The sequence below is a fragment of the Stegodyphus dumicola genome, chromosome 4 (assembly GCF_044657685.1).
Source record: "Stegodyphus dumicola isolate Sdum_Otavi_A_Nest chromosome 4, ASM4465768v1".
In the NCBI taxonomy this organism is placed as follows: domain Eukaryota; kingdom Metazoa; phylum Arthropoda; class Arachnida; order Araneae; family Eresidae; genus Stegodyphus; species Stegodyphus dumicola.
In genome coordinates this window covers 10,493,632-10,513,375 of record NC_140771.1, presented here as the reverse complement: position 1 = coordinate 10,513,375, position 19,744 = coordinate 10,493,632, and positions in this window count along the sequence as shown.

Genomic DNA, 19,744 nt, shown 5'->3' with positions numbered 1-19,744 from the left:
GGCAAAGATTATTATTATTATTATTATTATTATTATTATTATTAACATAATATTAAGATGAAAAACTGGGTTTCGGTGCAAAATATTGAGGAAGAAGAAATCAACAAAAAAGAACTTAATTTTTAAAGAAAAAGGACCAGAAATTATAAAAAATCATGAAAATTTATACTTGGACTGTGATTAAAGTCGCTGATCCACTGATTAAATTTCGCTGCTATATTATTAAAAATCTGATGTGTACATCACGTGACTTCCTTGTACGGAATATTAAATTATACGTATTTTTTCTTGCATTTCGTTTAAACTTATTGAATTGAATTAAACGTATTTCGCCGACAGCGCATAAACCACAATAGAATAAATGCATTCTTTAAAATTCACTTTGTTTACCATAGCCACACTCTGGCGCTAGGTTCACTTAACAGTATTATATTTTGTTCATATTATAACTCAGAATGCACAAAATTTATATCATTTAAAGAATTATCTAATCGTTGCCACATGTTCTATTCAAATACTATAATAAATCTAGAACGATGTATAAAAGAAATTAAGCAAACAAAACAAAAAGGAAACAGTTTTTCACAGACGATTGAGTGTTTCTCATTCAATTAATTCAGTTCTCACTTCGCAACAAGGCAAAAATACATAAAAACTCAAAATATCTGTATTAAAAATTACGAAGTACATCTTAAACACTTATTTCCTCGGAAAAATTCCAGAAAGGATTAAGCATAATTTAATTCGCAATAATAAGTGAAGGCGTTATCTTTGTTGTTGCAAAGCTATGTTTCTCTAAATTGGCAACAAATCCACTACTTTGCTGTTTCAAATGTAAACAAGCAATGGCCGCCATGAAAACAATTATAAGGCTTAGTGGCATTTAAACAACTTTAAAATTGTTGATAATTCTAAAAATATTGCATACAGATTTACTAAAGGCATAAAAACCTCAACCGGAAGATAAGAACAACATAATTCAATCATTTTTAAAACAAAAAATTCACAATTTACAAAGATATAACAGTAAAGAAACTGAGATCACTGAGCCGGGTAACTGAGGGATATATATATAAATATATTTATATACGTTTTGCGGAGCCGATTGCAATCAAAATACGAGGTGCACATCTACATATTATAGTAGTCCTATATACACAATTTCAACGTTCTGAGGCTGCTCATTTTTGAGTTATGCGAGATACGTACGTACGTTCGTACAGACGCCACGAAAAATTCTCTTCAGAATTCATTTTAAAGCAGTTTTGTAATTTTTTTGGAGGAAAAGAGTGTTTTATTCTGTCCTTACGTACGGATACCACGGAAATACATCGTTAAATTGCATTCGAAAGCGGTCAAAACGGATGTTTTCGTTGAAATATGCTGCCTGAAACTTTTCGCGATTACAATACTTCATTTTTACTTCGTAGAAGGAAGTAAAAAGGAGCAAACAAATATCAACTATATGGACACAACTAATCACAGCAGATATCAATTTTACATACGCATTCCTATGCTAACGAAGCCGCATTTTTGACTGAAAAATTTTTAATTGCAAATTCCATCGAATAAAATATAACCGAATAAACTGATAGAAACCTATAATTATTATATCCTTATCGTTATTTTATTTAATTGTTAACTAAAAATATCAATTTTCGTTTAAGATATAAGATACTTTGCTCCCTCTTTTCCGCGTGCCTTCGTGGTCTAACCGTAGTACGGTTCGTATTCGAGAGGTCCAGGTTCGAGTCCCGGCGAAGGTATTGCGCATTTATCACATCTGCTTCAGAATAACCTAATGACGTACAGGGGCTTCTGAAGTAAAAGGTGGTGAACGATAATTCGTCACGACAAGGATTTGGCAGTTGGTTCTCCGAATCCCTTTAAAGGGAGAGTATGTATTTTCTCCCTCCTTTCTGCATACCTTCGTGGTTTAATTGCAGCATACTCGGAGCGTATTTGAGAGGTTCGAGTTGCGATTATGCTATAGATTTTATTTATATGAAGTCTGTGGAAGATTATATAGCATTGAAATTGAGATTCAGAATAAGATATTATACGGTACGAGATACTTTCTTAATTCTTGAACTGTGGGTTGGGAATCGGTATTTGTTGAGACTTGTAAATTTTTATAAAGTTACAATATAATTTATTGTATTTTGGGTATTATTAAGTTTATTATATTTTATATTGATGTTTTATTTATATTCTGGGAGATACAGGTAACATTCAAGGTATTGTAAAGAGGTAGTCTACACAGTGTTTGTATATTATTATTTCTTCAATACATTATATTCTAGGATTCATCCTTTCTTCCATGAAACACATCTTTGTGGTATGCGTGTCATAATAAACTGCAGGGTGTTTCTAAGAGTGGTAAGCGAGTTTTAAAGAGATAGCAAGTATGCTAATTTTAAACTCGTTAAATTTCTAATTTGCAAGTCCCTCATTCTTTTTGCTTACTTGTTTATTTAATATTTTTACTTGTAATAATGTTTCTCTACCTGAAAATTAGGGTTTCGTCTAATTTTGTTCAAATTTGTTTTGGTCCATTGTAGGTAACTAAAATATAAGGAGATGCTAGAAACTACCATCCATTGGCAATACTTTTCTCATTAGGTATCAAATTGTTAAACAGGGTGATGTGATTAAATGCCATTGTTTAATTTCCTAATCAAAGAAATGAAATACAGTGTTATTAAAATATATGCAATGAGATACAGTAGTATCTGTATGTAATTTTAAATCAATAGTATATATATATATATAATCCAAGTCATGATTCGCAACCATCAAATGATATACAGAGGCTGTTCGCACATTTTTTAGATGATTTTGGTAAGCTGTAATAAAAATTCATTTGCTGGAAAAGAAGTAATTGCAATTGTACTATGTTTTTAAAAGTCAAAATTATCGTCTGTGGCTTGAAAGTTTTGTTTTTATTCAAAATGGCGAATTTAACAAAGCAGTGGCTCGAAGGCTACATTTACGCTCTTTTCGAAGAGAAATATGCATACTCCGTTATCTAAAAACGATGTGAGAGTCATGGTTTTGTGATATCTAAAGCGTCGATAGGTAATATCATCAACAATAAAGGAAAAAAAACGTCAAATTGGAGCCTCAAGTGGGACAAAAATTCCAAACAAGTATCCAAGTAAAAAACGGACAACTTCGACTATTGCAAAGGTACGTTGTTTAATGTTAAAAGAAAATCTCCCTAGTCAAAGGACAGTTGCAAAATCATTAAAATGCTCGGTGTCCACTGTAAACAAAACGATAAACGTTGATTTAAATTTTAAGAAAGCGAAAAAACGCAATGCGCATCGTCTTCTTCCAAAGCATATCGCTCGACGCAGGACACGCTGCAGAATTCTATATGAGAAACACTTATCCAAAGAAAAATGGAAAACAATTGTGACAATAGATGAAGCATGGATGTATTTAAATAATTGTAACAAAAAAAGAGCCATTTATTATCATAAAAGGAGAGAAAAAAATTTAAGTAGATGGTTCAAAGAATCGAAAGAAAGTTTTTCTAAGGGATTCATGATTTTTGCTGGTTTTTCTTATTATGGCAAGTTAAAATAAAGAGAGTGCAAAAAAATGTCAAGATTAACTCCAAATACTATCAGGAACATATTTTATCGCCAATGTTTCTGAATGAAATACCATCGCTTTACCCACAGTGCCATCGATCTGTGAGACTCCATCAGGACAAAGGACATCAGGACATCACACATCAAAATTCACTGTAAATTTCCTAAAAGAAATGGAACAAAAAACTGATATCCCTACTAAATCTCCCGATGTGTCACCTAAGGATTTTTGTGCTTTCGGACTTTTAAAAACTGCATTATCCAAACGTTGTCCCAAAACCCTAACGGAACTCTGGAAAGCTGTTCGGGAGGAATGGGATAGAATGCCTCTTCTGCCATTTCAAAAGGCATTATTATCCTGGAAATTGCGGTGTCGAAAGATAGTTCAGAATAAGGGATGTCAAATAGAACATTTAAAACACAAGAATTTTATATAATTTAGTTTTGTGAATACAATATACATCGTCTAAAAAATGTGTGAACAACCTCTGTACATATATATATAAATGTAATAGATTCTGTAGTGGAATGCAAGCGGTTAAATCCGTAATGAACCGCGAGAATTTTGATGGCTTAGAGATGTTGAAACTCGAATCTACAATGATTAAGAAATTTGGCAGTCGAGGTAGATTTAATTCAACTTTTATTTCAGCAAACATGTTGCAGCCCCAAACAAGTTGAAACATTATTTATGCCTATTCCAAAAGTTTGCATATTTGATAAATTTTTAGTAAGAAAGAAGGTGCAGACAGGCTGCAGTCCAGCTAGGCAAAAGCGTAGAAAGCAAACCTACCGGTTTGAGGGTGAAATCTTTTCAGAGTGAGTTAGTTTTGGTTCTCAATGCATTTTTATTTGATAATTAATATTGCTATAAAATTACTATTAGCTGTTTGAATGTTAGTTCCATTTATATCAGAATTATGTAAGAGTCATATGACATGGATTAATCTCGAAATGACGCAGTGCATAGAGATTACTATTTTCAAAATAGAGAAGTAAAATTTATTTTACGCTGATGATTTAACTCTTTTAAATATATTTTATTTTCTTACATATATGTGTAAGATAAAAAATATATAAATCAAAATTATAGTTTTAACTAACGGGTAAAACTTTAATTCTCCCTCTCTGGTCTAAAAATCGTAATAACTTCCTTATTTGCATTACTGGGCTGGAATTTACCTGCTTGAATTTCTTATCCTATAAAATTTATTTTTTCCACAGGAAAATTACATTTAGAGTGTTTTAATTTTATATTTTTCCCACATATATCAAATATTGTTTTAAGATGGTTTAAATGTTCATCAAAATTTGGAGAAAATACTATAATACCATCAAAGTAATTTAAAGCAAATTGAATCTGATATTTGTTTAAGATTTGTCTAAGAACTTTTTGAAAAACAGCTGGAGAATTCCTCCAACCAAAAGTTAGTCTAGAAAATTCAAATAGTCTAAAATTTGTAGTAAATGCTAATTTTTCAGTATCGTTTTGATTCAATTTGATATACCAATAACCTGATGATAAGTCCAATGTAGAGAAACATTTTGCATTTGTTAATTGATCTAATACAGCATCAGTTCTAGAGATTGGTTCAAAATCTGTTTTTGTAATTCGACTAAGTTTCCGAAAATCAATACGTAATCTAGATATTGTCTGTTCATTCTTTTTATAAGTTACAGGAGCAGATATAAGAAGTATTAATTTTACCAACATTTAACAACTTATCAATTTGTTTCCTAATTTCACTATTATCTTTAGGAGATGCTCGATATGGCCTATAGGCTATTGGTAATTCAGAAGTAAACACAACTCCAGGGGGTTCAATAATAATACAACCAACATCATATTTACTTTTAACGAATATATGATTATAATTATTCAGAAATTTTTCTAATTTACTAGCAGAAATTTCACTATTTTCAAAATAATTACCAGATATTTTAGTACTAATATCACTTTCACAAAAAACATCTTCCCTATTTTCAAAATATTTACCAGAGTTTTTAGTATTTATAATACTTTTATATACAAAATTATTTTGAAAAAAAACTTATCTAATGTAACGTTTTTACTCACCTGCTGTTTAAACTGGTAGACTTGATAGTTATAAAAGCCAGTTGTAATTTCAACAGTGAAACACAAGATGAGGACAATAATAAATATTTTATATTAGAATTCATCCCATAAAATATTACATATATCATATATACATATATCATTCGATGGTTGTGAATCATGACTTGATGGTATGATTATTATCTTCCTATTAATTTTATTTTCAAAATTATATTATAAAGGGAGTTTAAAATTTTGCAAGGAGAATTTATACAAATATTTTGTAATATGTTTATAGGTACTAACATGCATTGAGAAGGACAGGGGCTTCAAGGCTTCTAGATATTTAAAAAATTTTATTAAGTTTTTCGCATTCAATTTTATTTCAAATTACGCTACATAATTCTCCCTTCCCCTTTATTTCTGTACATTTCATCAATACTAATTGGCCCACCAGCGGCCGAGCGGTAAAGTCGCTGAACACTGGTAGTTCGGTCCGAGGTTCGAATCCCGCGAACGGGCTGGCTGCATGGGCGTTTTCGTGGTTTTCCCCATGTGTAACGTGTATACGAGCCAGTTCCCCTTAGAAAGTCCTCCACGAAGGCATCCCTCCCTTTAGGCAGATAGCCCTAGTGTGCTTTGCCATAATTAAATACATACACACACACATCAATACTAATTGTGTACTTCCGCTGGTTTATGTTTTTAATAATTACTCGTTTTTATGGAAATTTGATATACAATTCTATTATTGTGTGTTGTGTTTTGTAGGGATTATGTGTATTGTTGCGTGCGTACGGGTTCGTTACGAAATGAATGCAAACGTCCGATGAAAAGTGAACAAAATTTTATTATTAGCACAAAATGCTTAAATTCCCTCAGATATTCTTTTAGTTTTACAATATCTCACAGTAGTTATTTTTTAACTACTCAACCGTTCAACAGAAGTTAATTCAAAACACCTAAAGAAAGCTAATCCGCGAATTCGCTAAAATCAACAAGAGCAGTTTTCTAAACAGACTCTTAAAACAACAACAAACTAAGTAACTAACTAACGAATTGAGAGGTTTTCCTCCTTTTATAAGATTTTAAACCGCGCAGGAGAAATTTCTGGAATTTTCTCGAAATCAAAAACAGATATTTATTAAATGTTTAATGCACGCGCTCTTGTATTTTCAATTTTCGTCAATATTCGTCACGCGCTGCACTGCGCGGGAAATAAAACCATTTAATTTATAATTCAACTACATTAGCTATTTAAATACGAAATCCGTAACACTGCTCCCTTCCCAAGGACTGCATGTCCTGGGCAGCACAATCCCTGGACAGAAAGCCAAACTTATAACTGAGGCATAAACATTACATTACAATATCAAACAACATGAACAATAAATGCAATAACTAACTTAAACAAATCAAATGCTATCAAATACTAAATACAAATCAAATCACATACACATTTAGAAACAAAAAGAACCATGGTTTTACACTATTTACAATTATTTACACTACGTACTATGGCCATAGTAATGAGCTAACCTGTCGTAATGAACGACTTTAGGTTTAGAGTTCGAAGACTTACGAATCCGAACCACGACGTCATTCAGCCTGTTTAGGACTGTGTACGGGCCATTCCAAGATGACTGTAACTTCGGACAAAGTCCTTTCCGTCGAGTCGGATTCCACAACCACGCCTTGTCTCCTTCTCTTTGACATGGAAGGTGTTTGTCTCCAGCATGGAAGTAGAAACTTTATAAGTGTTCCTAAAGTTTACAAATTGTGTAAAAAATTAAATGTTGTCATTGAGGATTTTATTCATAAAATAAGAAATGCTGGGTGTTACGAAGAAATTGATTGTATAGTCTCTGAAATTGAGACTTATTTGGTTAAAAAGATTGTTACTAAATTAAGGGTTAAAAGAAAAGTTGGTAATAAAATTATTTGGTGGAACGTTGGTCTTGAAAGACAAAAGAGAAGAGTACGGGCTTTTAGGAAGAGTTTTCAGGTAAAGAATATTGATGATGTTACTAGATTAAGAAGGAAAATTAGATATAAGAAAGAACTAGCTATTTATAAACGTTCTATTAGAAAAGCAAGAAAGAATAGTAAGATTAAATATTTTTTTAATTGTGTGAATCATTTTGACAGTTTCTATAAGATTGCAGCTGGAAAGAGTAGACATAAAGTTATTGTCAAGAGACCGGAGGGCGTTGCCGGAAATTTTGAAGAAGTGAATAAAGCTCATGCTAAAGTTTATTTTGATTTAGATTATGATTTTTTGTTTGATATTTCGAATATTGATGATTCCAAGTTAAAAGATGATGATTTTTGTTTTACTCGTGATGAAATTGCTGGAGTGATTCGACGTCTTAGAGACAAAGCTGCACCTGGAATTGACGGCATTCATTCTGTGATTGTTAAGACTTTATTTGATTTATATCCTGATTTTTTAATACTTTGTATAATGCATGTTTAAAATATGCCATATTTCCAGGCACATGGAAGATAAGTAAAATCATATTGATTCCTAAGACCGAAGGAAAATCAAGGCCAATTGCTTTATTAAAGATATTTGGAAAGGTTCTTGATAAATTGATAACTAATAGGATGATGCATTATATTTTTAAATATAATTCTTTCCATGACAGTCAATATGGTTTTGTTCCTGGTCGAAGTACCGATGATGCTCTTTTTCGAGTTATCTCATATATTAGAGAACATAGGGTTAACCAGCACGTTCTTCTTGTCTCTTTTGACATCGCTTCTGCATTTGATAACGTGGATTGGGTCTCTTTATTGGGGACTCTTCAAGATTTGTATATACCCAGAAATATTTTTTATTTGATTTTGGATTATTTTAAGAGTAGAAGAGTGTATTTTAATTGCTTTTCGGAAAGTAAATATGGGTCCACTTTTAAAATTGGTAAAGGCTGCCCGCAGGGTTCCTGCAGCGTTCCTCTGTTCTGGAACGTGATTATGAATAAATTGCTTCAATGTGAATTTTATGGCAATGTGGAACTTGTTGCTTATGCTGATGACGTCGTTGCATTGTTTAGGGGGGACTCACTTGAAAAACTGGAAAAATTGTTTGACGAGACCTGTGCAATTTTTGATAATTGGAGTAATGGGGAAAAATTGAATTTTAATATGGATAAGACACAAGCTATGTTTTTCCCGAGGGGAGGACGTGTGGTGAGACCTCCTCGAATTCGGTATCATAATAGGAGAATTAGATTTACAGAAAATATGAAATATTTAGGTGTTGTGTTGGACTGTAAGCTCACTTTTGTTGAACACTTTAAGAACGTGCAGCGAAGAACAGATCAGCTTTTACTTGCCTACAGAAGGAACTTTGCGGGCGATATTTTTGCTAAGAGATCTGGTATACTATTGGTTCTATATAAAGCGGTTGTATTACCTATTGTGATGTATGGAATTGGCGCCTGGGGTTCCAGAGCGGGGGAGCCTGGTGAGGCTCCGGATGAAGTTGGATTCTATACAGAGAGCTTGGGGTCTTGCAATTACTCACTGCTTTAGGACAGTCCCCACGGAGGTGGTTTGTGTATTGGCCAGACTGCCTCCCCTCTCAGTTTATTACGAATTTTATAACAAGAAATATCTTTTACGTTCTGGAAATATTCATATGATTTGTTTTGATTCTAATATTATTACTAAATATGTTTTTGAAAAATTTAATGTACATTTATTACACCCTGTAAATAGAATCAGTTATGGGTTTGATAGAAAAATTCCAAAAATTGGAATATATGATATTTATCCGGATGGTTCGGGGTTTGGAGGGTGTACTGGAGCTGCTTTAGTTGTATATTTCTATGATGTTGAAATTGATTATGGTTTATATAGATTGAATTCTTATAATTCAGTATTTCAAGCGGAATGTATTGCTGTTTTGAAGGCCTTGAAATGGATTAAAATGAATATTAAAACATATGTTACTATAAATTTGTATACTGATTGTCTTTCTTTGCTCCAGTCGCTCTCTTGCCCCGATAATGTTAACTGTATTATTATGGATATTAAATTTCTGTTGCAATCTATCAGTTCTACGATTTCTTTTCATTGGATTAAAGCCCATGTAAGGTTTTTTGGTAATGAGAGGGCTGACAGTCTGGTCAAGGAGGCATGTATTTCAACTAATGCACCCATTATGGAAATTTCTGGTTCTAGACAAATTGCCATTACGAGTATGAAGAAATATTATATAAATATATGGAAAGATGTGTGGAAAAGTTCAACAAAGAAAAATAATTTGTTGATTAATATTGAAATTACAGATAAAATTTTAATCTACGATGACATTGATATGAATCAGGTTATCACCGGACATGGTAGGTTTCCTCATTATTTAAAAAGATTTCATGTACAAGATAATGATTTATGTCCAAATTGTAATGTTTTGGGTGATGCCAAACACTTCATGGTGGACTGCCAATTGACTGATTTTATTAGACGAAGTTTTTGTGATATAAATTTTGATTTATTGAATTTTGATTTTAAACATTTGAAATTATATGCAAGAGAATTGATGGCCTTTATTAATGGCAATAGACATGCGACTGGGGTTTTTAACTAAGTTCATTTTATTCTCAATGTGTTTATTTTAGGATGTCTTTTTCGTCGTGTTTTGATGATATGTGTGACTGTATGTCATATTTTCGTTGTGTGTTTTATGTGTGTTTTCCTTCCTTATTTTATGCTATCATTTTTACTAATACAGTTTTCTTGATTTAGTTATTTTTGGTTTTCTTCTTTCCTGTTGTGTCGTTAATCCAGCTATTTAAAAAAAATTAATAAAAAAAAATTATATAGTCGTATGGCAACCTTGCTTGGATGTATAATTATTATTTTCTTTAGTTGATTATACTAACATTTTTAGTTACTCGGAATGTGGTGTGAATGGGACGTCCCCTTTTTGGACCATAAGATCACTTTGTGATCAGGCGGGTTGGGGCGTTCTAGCAAAAACAAAACAAAACCTTGTCTCCTTCGTGGAATTGATGTTCCTTAGCTCTTGTGTCGTATCGGGTCTTCATTTTCTCCGTCGCCAAGTTGACTCGCTCTCGTGCAACTTTGTGCATTACTTCAAACCGGGCCTGGAGATCTTGAATATATTCCTCAGGCGATGAAGGAGCACCTGGAGAGCGACCAAACAAAAGATCACAAGGAAGGCGAAGGTCACGACCAAAGAGCATCTGGGATGGAGAATAGCTGATAGTCTTGCGTTTGTTTTCGACCCTAGTATGATTTCGGCAGCTTTCTGAGTAGGTTCTTTCACATGAGACGTCGGCGTTTCCAGGTGAAGATCCCTTCTGACGATGGATAGTCATGTCCTCAGATGTTGAGAGCAGCTTGTTGTTTTTGAAGTCTAAGGAAGAATTGTATTTCCTTAAAAAGTCCAGTCCAAGTATGCATGGATCTGTAATACCCGCCACATATGACGCGTGATGGTAGGCGGCACTTCCAAACGTGATGTTCACGTTTAACTTCCCAGCTATGTCGATCTTATCACCAGACGCAGTCTGCAGGGTAACACAGTATGGCGTCCAAATGAGCTTATCCTTAAATCGTTGAGCTAAATCTTTCCGAATGATGGTAACATTAGCTCCTGTGTCAATTATCATATTACAAGGAATTCCATCAACATGCCCATTGATGGACAGTCCGTTACTGTTGCCACTCTCTGTAGAAATCTTAAGCGCTTTAAAACAAGGTTTTTCATTATCTCGCAACTTCCGTTCCTCAATATGGTCATTAATTTTTTCCCTGAGTCGTTGCTGAGAAATGGTCTCAATTTCCGTTCCCTGGGTTGTTCTGCAATTCTTTCGTATGCGGCCTTCAACACCGCAGTTCCAGCACTTTAGGGTTGGGTTCTTCTCACCAATATATTCCGTATCAACGCATTCACTGAACTTATCAAATCATTAGCTTTATTATCCGTGCCCTGGGTTGTTCTGCAATGCCGTCGTACGTGCACTTCAATACCACAGTTCCAGCATTTTACGGTCAGTTTCTTGTCACCAGTATTCCGTCTCAAGGCGTTCAGTTGTCTAGTTAAAACGTCTAGACGACTTGATACCCTGGCTCCTGGACTTAAGCAGTTCTGATTGGGTGGCAATCTCTACGAGTTGCTTGCTGGGCTACCTCGACTTTCATGGCGTACACTAGAGCGCTTTTTAAGATCTTTAACATCCGCCATTCCCAGAGCTTTCTGTATTTCGGGATCCCGGATGCCATCGATGAAATATTGGCAGCGACAAGATGTCTCTTGTTTCTGTCGGGCACTCCGAATAGGCGTGATGTGACAGCCTTTTAACATCCGTGGCCAGCTCCTGAAGTGTTTCAGTGGGCTTCTGTTGACGGGATTTTAGGTGAAGCCTGCTGTAGTCTTTCAAACACTTTTTCCCAAAGCGCCGGACAGAGCTTCAAAATCTAGTCTCTGATTTTCGGGAAGCGTCTGCAGGATATCCGCTGTGTCTGTTCTCAGAGAAGCGGCGAGATGACAGGCCTTAGCTTCGGAATTCCATCCATTCGCATCCGCAACTATAGAAAATTGGGTTTTATACACTTGCCAGGATGTTTTCCCATCATATGTGGATAGCTTTAGAAATGGACGAGCAAGCATAGTAAGAATTTAAAACTTTAAGAATTTTTTCCTACCGTCGCTGTGCACTTCTTTATTCTGTCAACTTCTTTGCGACGGCAGAAGAAACCCTGTCATCAATTTGGGTTTGGACGGCAGAAATCTTTTTTTCAATTTCTCCAACTCTGTTTTCAACCGTGTCAATTCTGTCCTCTATAGCTTCAAATTTGTTTTCTATTATGCATGTGATTTCTCTCTTAATTTCTTCTTGACCTGCTTCAGTCTTTTCTTGAATTGCTTTCATCTCGCCTTTAACGGATTTCATCTCTTCCTTAACGGATCCTTGTCCCAATTTTCATTTCTTCCTGACTACCATCCATCTTTCCTTTGACTGTTTTTATTCCCTCTTTAACAGAATCCTCATTTTTTTCTGACCAGTAACCATCTTTTCTTTCACTTCTTATTTAAATGATGCTTGCCCAGCTTTCATCTTTTCTTGGAATGCAGCAAAAGCACTAATGAGCTGCCTGAATTTTTCTTCCATCGCTCTTGTTATTGGCATTCAAAACCCACTCCTGACACCAAAATTGTTGCGTGCGTATGGGTTCGTTACGAAATAAATACCCAAGTCCGATGAAAAATGAACAAAAATTTAATATTATCACAAAATGCTTAAATTCCCTCAGATATTCTTTCAGTTTTACAATATCTCACAGTAGTTATCTTTTAACTACTCAACCGTTCAACAGAAGTTAATTCAAACAGCTAAAGAAAGCTAATCCGCGAATTTGCTAAAATCAACAAGAGCAGTTTTCTAAACAAACTCTTAAAACAACAACAAACTAAGTAACTAACTAGCGAATTGAGAGGTTTTCCTCCTTTTATAAGATTTTAAATCACACGCGAGAACTTTCTGGAACTTTCTCGAAATCAAAAACAGATATTTATTAAATGTTTAATGCACGCGCTCTTGTATTTTCAATTTTACGTCTTAGTTTTCTTTTAATATTCGTCACGCGCTGCAGTGCGCGGGAAATAAAACCATTTAATTTATAATTCAACTAACATTAGCTATTTAAATACCAAATCCGTAACAGTTTGAATACTCCGTTACGGTGTAGGGTTTATATTTATTTTAACTAACATTTATTTTAAGTTTAAACTATCTTTCCTGTCAAGCCTTACTTTCCCCTGGAATTTCCAATGCCAGAGTATGTAAATTTTAGTAGAACGCGAAAGTATTCAAAATTGTCAGCGGAAGAAATCTGATTTAAATAGAAGGGAAACGAGTTCGAAATTGTGCTTTCTTGCTTCACGAGCGTGGAGATGGCTAGGTAGAAATGGAAGAACCACGCGTTTCGGCCTGTGTGCTTGCCTCGGCAGATAGTTAAATCTTTCAACGTAATATTCAGAAGTTTGCTGAATTATCTGCGGTATTTTAGAACGCGGTTAGGTTAGTTACGTTTAGAAAGCCTCGTAGGTAGTCACTTGTTATTATTCATTTTTAGTTTCTTATTTTTATTTTACCACCGGGTCGGCGTAGTTTGTGAGCGTCAAGAGTACGCATCTGTAATTTCTAAAGTTGAATAAAAAGGGATTTAAACCCTTCTCAAGACTTTGTATACTTTCCAATTCACAGCAGTCACCACTATTGTTGCGTGCAGGTTGGAAGCGCGCAACATTACAACGGTATAATTCTATTAATTTTGCTTATGGTTTTTTTTTTTTTTTTTTTTTTTTTTTTGTCTATTGTTTTGTGCAGCGATTTTGCCAAGAGGTACCTTTATTGCTCTGTAGATTTCTGTGTACCGGTTTTTAAAGATATTTGACCTACGGGTAACCGAACAGTTGTATGGGTTTCAGCCTATGGGTTTTTATGGGGATATGGCCTACGGGTAGCCGCAGAACTGTACGTTCCCTGTACAGTAAAATTTTCATGTGTTTCTACGGGGCATTTTTATCAGGGTTAATAATAGCATGTAATATGCAGTTACGCTAAAATGATTATCATCCTTCCAAAAAAGCAAATGATACATTTTTCTTATTTTAGACTGGACTACGTTCAAAGCTAATATGAAAGAGTGTGAGATTTATCCTACGAAAACTCAAACAAGACCCAAATATTAATATTGCGAAACTTACAACGGAGTAATAAGAACAGTTTGCAATAAATTTTAACTCTGAAACTTCTAACATAATCATTACAGCACATGAATACAATGGACGATCAGCAAGAAGAAAATTTTCGCCAATATGAAAGCAAGGAAAGTACGCTTGGAAAAATCTGTGGTAAGTAAAGATTTATCACATTAAAACAATGTTACATTTGCAAAAGAACCGTAATTTAATGCATTTAGGTCCGATGGATAAATTACTGTGTTGCGGAACCCGGATAGAAAATGTAATCTAAAAATACAATTGTCTACTGTTAAGCATAAAGATGGAGGCATAATTGGTTTGGGGAAGTTTCACTGCTCTGGGATCGAGAATGTAATTTTTCTTGCCTAGAAAATAAAATGGATGAGTATAAATATGTAAATATTATAACGTACTTTCTCCCTCTTTTCCGCATGCCTTTGTGACGTAATTGGAAGCACACTTGAAGCGTAATCAAAAGGTCCAGAGTTGGACTTCCGGGGAGGGCATTCCATATTTTTCACCCCTCCTGCTTCAAAATAGCCTAATGATTCTGCAGTATTTCTAAATGAAACTGAAAGCAAATCCAAGAAATTTCGAAAGCAAAATACATTCAAGTTCTATAAAGATAACGGTACTAAACTTACAGCAATAAATGTTTACTTATGGTTATGAGTATATAACTGTACTAAAGTTGCAAAAATTCCACCATATTCCTTTTACTCTAATCCTGTAAATACATTAGGAGTGCGTTGGAAAAAGAATGGGAAATTATGATATTTCTTCGAAAACGTTACTGAAAGCAAATCTTAAGGAGGATTAGAACAGAAAAGAACATTCTTATGCACAGATTGTTAGTTAAATACTCGCCAAAGTGCATGAAAAGTGTAAATTTTTAGCTAAAGGAGATCCCAAAATATCGGTTTTGGTTTGGTTTATTAGATTACGGCAAAGCACTCGAGGGCTATCTGCCTTAAAGGAGAGATGCCTTCGTGGAGGACTTTTAAGGGAAACTGGCTCGTATACACGTTACACATGGGGAAAACCACGAAACCCACGCAGCCAGCCCGTTCGCCGGATTCGAACCTCGGACCGAACTACCAGTGTTCAGCGACGTTACCGCTCGTCCACTGGTGGGCCAAAATATCGAATTATCCTGTTATTTACGTGTTTTTATCAAATGCTGTCTGTTTGGTCAAAGTGTCCGAATACTTATGTAAGTTCATTTTCATAACTTTTTAATAAGGTTTTCAAAAGCATTTTGAATAATATTTTTAAAAACAAACAGGTTTTATGACCTATAGTATACGTGAAAAAAATAAAGTTATTTATTAAAAAATAAAGAAATGTTTTCTGAGATTATTATGCATGAAAATTGGGTAAAATAAATATAAAGCTATTGTTCTGAAGGGAAACGTACAGCAATAGCTTAAAGTGTTAGATACAATGTTATGTTAAATTCTGCCGTGAGACGATTTAAAGTTGAAACAAAAAAAAATATAAACTTATCTGGTTGGACATCTTGAAGTGGAGGACTCGTATCTTAATAAGCGTTGACGTCGGCTGGGCTCATCTTTACACTGGTTCTCATGATGTCGACGCCACTTCACCACTGTAGAACAGAAACAGGAGCACTGCTGCCCAGGACGGCTATCCGCTTGGTCCTGAAAGTCCTATGTCAACACGCAGGTAACTCGTTCAAATTTCGCCTCTTTACCAGCACGCCGCAAGGAAGAGGGTTTTCAGCTTCAGGTCAGAAACGTTTCTTCTAGGCAATTACGGCTCGCCTGTTCTTACTCATCCCAAGAGCAAGCTTCACGAGTAACGTCCCAAGTAAATTCCACCCGCCAGTCAGTAAGAGAGAGAATCCAACTCGAATTTCCTTCAAGCCAGTTTTCAAGAGCAACGTCCTCTAGTCCAGCCAGCCCAAAAATCAGTGAGCCAGTCAGAGAGTGAGCCAAAAAGTCCAAGAATGAGTGCGTAAGAGAGTCGCCTCTTAACCCAAAACGCGGCCGGGGAGCATATTTGCCGCTCCCCGCCGGAAAACATCTCTCGTAGTCAATTACATTTATCTCCTTCAAGCCAGTTTTCAAGAGCAACGTCCACTAGTCCAGCCAGCCCAAAAATCAGTGAGTCCAAGCGTGAGTGCGTCTCGCCTCTTAACCAAAACGCGGCCGGGGAGCATATTTGCCGCTCCCCGCCGGGAAAACATTTTTCATCGTAATTACATCTTCTCTCTCGCTTTTTCAACCTGTTTTCAAGAGTAACATCCACAAGTCCAGCCAACCAGTAAGTGAGTCCAAGAGTGAGTGCGTAAGCGAGTCTCGCCTCTTAACCAAACGCGGCCGGGGAGCATATTTGCCGCTCCCCGCCGGAAAACATCTCTCTTAGTAATTACATTTTTTCCAGCAAGCCCGTAAGTCCAGCAAGCCCGAAAATCAGCGAGTCAGTCAGAGAGTGAGCCAAAAGTAAGTGTGTATCCAACTCGAATTTCCTTCGTCTCCTTCCCAAAACGGACTCCCACTATGGCTTCACTTATCGCCCCCTTAATTATGGCAAAATCTTCGTTTTCAACTCCAGAATGCGGAAATAAGGATGATCGCGCATGCGCGCCCTTCTTCACTTAGCCAACAACCGGACCCTCAATCGCCAAAAACCTGAATGACTTACATTGAAAGACAAATAGCAACCTTTGACCTTTCTGTCACGTACTTTCCTCTCTTAAGGTCAACTAACAATGAAAATTCTTTCTCGAACATTCTAAAAGACAAAGCGCGCGAAATCATGACTTGGCAACAATTGCCTCCCTTTCCCTGCTTCTTTCACAATGAATAAAAGTTTGTACAAGATTTGCAAATAGAGGAAAATAAATAATATTCTTTTAAACTAAATAATATTTCCAGAAGCATCTGTGTTTCCCCAAAATTAAAGCCTTAAAATAAATAATTCATAATCAAATAAAAATTAAGATTTCCATAAATCATAAAATCATTCACATAGTTTTTACAACGCTATCAGATAATTTCTCTACATAACATTCCTTTCCCCTAAGGAATTAAATTTTGGTTTACCAAAATTTAGCAGACAGACACTTCTTGAAATACCATGACTCATACTGTGCAATAAGGCTAAAGGATAACATAATGTAACAATAGTTCACACGACTCCTTGGTAACAGTGACGTTACTGACACATTAAATTTCAAGTCCAAAATGTGCAAGTAAAACAACAATATTAATCAAAGCAATTTCTTATTAAAATACTCCAGGAAGATCATCAAAAATAATTAATCAAAAACATCAATTAAATCACTTAATTAATTACATAGAAATATTCAGAACACATACAAAAATAAAAATAAAAATAAGGCGCTAATCACAAACAAAATATGTCTAAGATCAATCAATAATTTTATGACAAAAAGAATTTCTCTTTTTTTTTTTTTTTTTTTCAGTTCATTGCATCACATTAGTGTTGCAGTCTCTGTCTGGCCACATTTCTGAACGTTTATTTATCTATTCATTCGTTTTCAGTCCATTAATGTAAACAATTTCACCTGAGGTCGAACACATTCTACTATTGTGACAATTTCTGCTGAGCACAATCATGGAGTACATTAAATGAGTACGGAGTTGTCAATGCAAGCGAGGGAAAACCCTGTAGTTAGAAATCATTGTGTTAACAACTCCCCCCTGCAGCCTTCAACGCGAGAAAATGAAAGCAACCAACCCCGGAATGTGAACTCAGCACCACAATACTCCTTAGTAGAGGAACTTGACCTTAAAAGAAACCAGATTTCACTCTCCTACGTCTCACCTTCGACCAAGGAAGAACAATTACTCTTTCAAAGTTGAAGAAGACTTTATCTTTCAATTTTTCCCTTACGATAGATAAGCCACTGAATGTGTTCGGATACTCACACCCGAAGAAAGAAATAATCTAATCCAATTGTTCACACCAAAAAAAATGAAATAAATAAAAATAAGATAATTAACGCGCCGCAGATACATAAAATACATTCCTGAGAAAATAACACACTAATAATTCAAACAATTCCAAATAAAATATGTCACATGAACGTATTCAAACAAAGAGTAAAGACCCCCCTAAGTACTACGACATTGAATAACTTCCAGGAATGAATCCCAAACAATCACGTCTAAGAACAGAAGCGGCCTGATCAGGGCCATGCATCAGAAAAGAAAAGAACGTTACAACACAAGGAACCTCGGAACCAGCCGAAAATACCCCACACAAAAAATCAGAAAGAAAGAAAACGTGATTGTCCAAAAATTCAGTTCAACCAAAATCAATTCCGAGAATGAACATAACGAATACGCTGTGCAAATATCAATTAGAATTTTATCCAATACACACACAAAAAATAATACTAATACCTAATGCATGTACAAAATAACGTTTGGCCAAAAATTTACAATTACTACCAAGATACACATATACACATAAAATGAAAATACAATTAAACTGTAAAAAATTTCGTACATAATTCAAATGAGCAATGAGATCAGTGATACTTAAAAAATTATTTGTAAACTGCAATACCTAAACAAATACACACATAAGCATTATGTTAAACCATATCAAGTCCAAAAAAAAAAATTTCACTGTAATTCAAATCAAGCCAAAAAAAAAATCAACCAGCAAGCGTGAAGTGTCGCTAAAAATTTCAAACCTCAAAGTAAACACTAGTGAGTAACAACACCTATTTAAGTCCCCTTAGTTAGACAACAAAAATTTCAGTAATTCTAAAAATCCATTAGGTCCACAAAAAAAATTTGATCTAGTCTAAGAAATCAATCAAAGCTGGACTGAAGCACGTTACTAGAACACTAAATAACATATCACAAATCAACAAAGTGTTCAAAACAACCCCCCAATTTAGGCAAAAAAAAACTGAGATCTATTCTGCATCAGACTTTTTCAAAACGTTGTATAGTAACCTAAGTAGCAGCTTTCAGAAACACCTCCACCCAACAAAAGAAACAAAGTAACTCTTTACCGCGTCCATGTAAGCTGAGAAAAGCGCTGTATTATAAATGACAGACTCAAACTTTACGTATCAAGCAAACCTCCAGACACGTTGAAAGAGAACATAAGATCTCTTATCTCGGAAAGAAAAGTGCGCTGACTGAAACGTTACAATCCTGAACCAACACAATGAAAAAAGATACAACAATAGTTTTCTCAGATAACAAGTTCCTGTTTGCCCTGGTGTAAAAGGTCAAGTGCCACCATGAAGTGCAAGTATTTCCAAGAAAACGAGCTTTCAGGACATTACAACTTCACGCAAGACCTAACTGCAAGCAACAAATGCAAAGTTCTCAAAAGTGC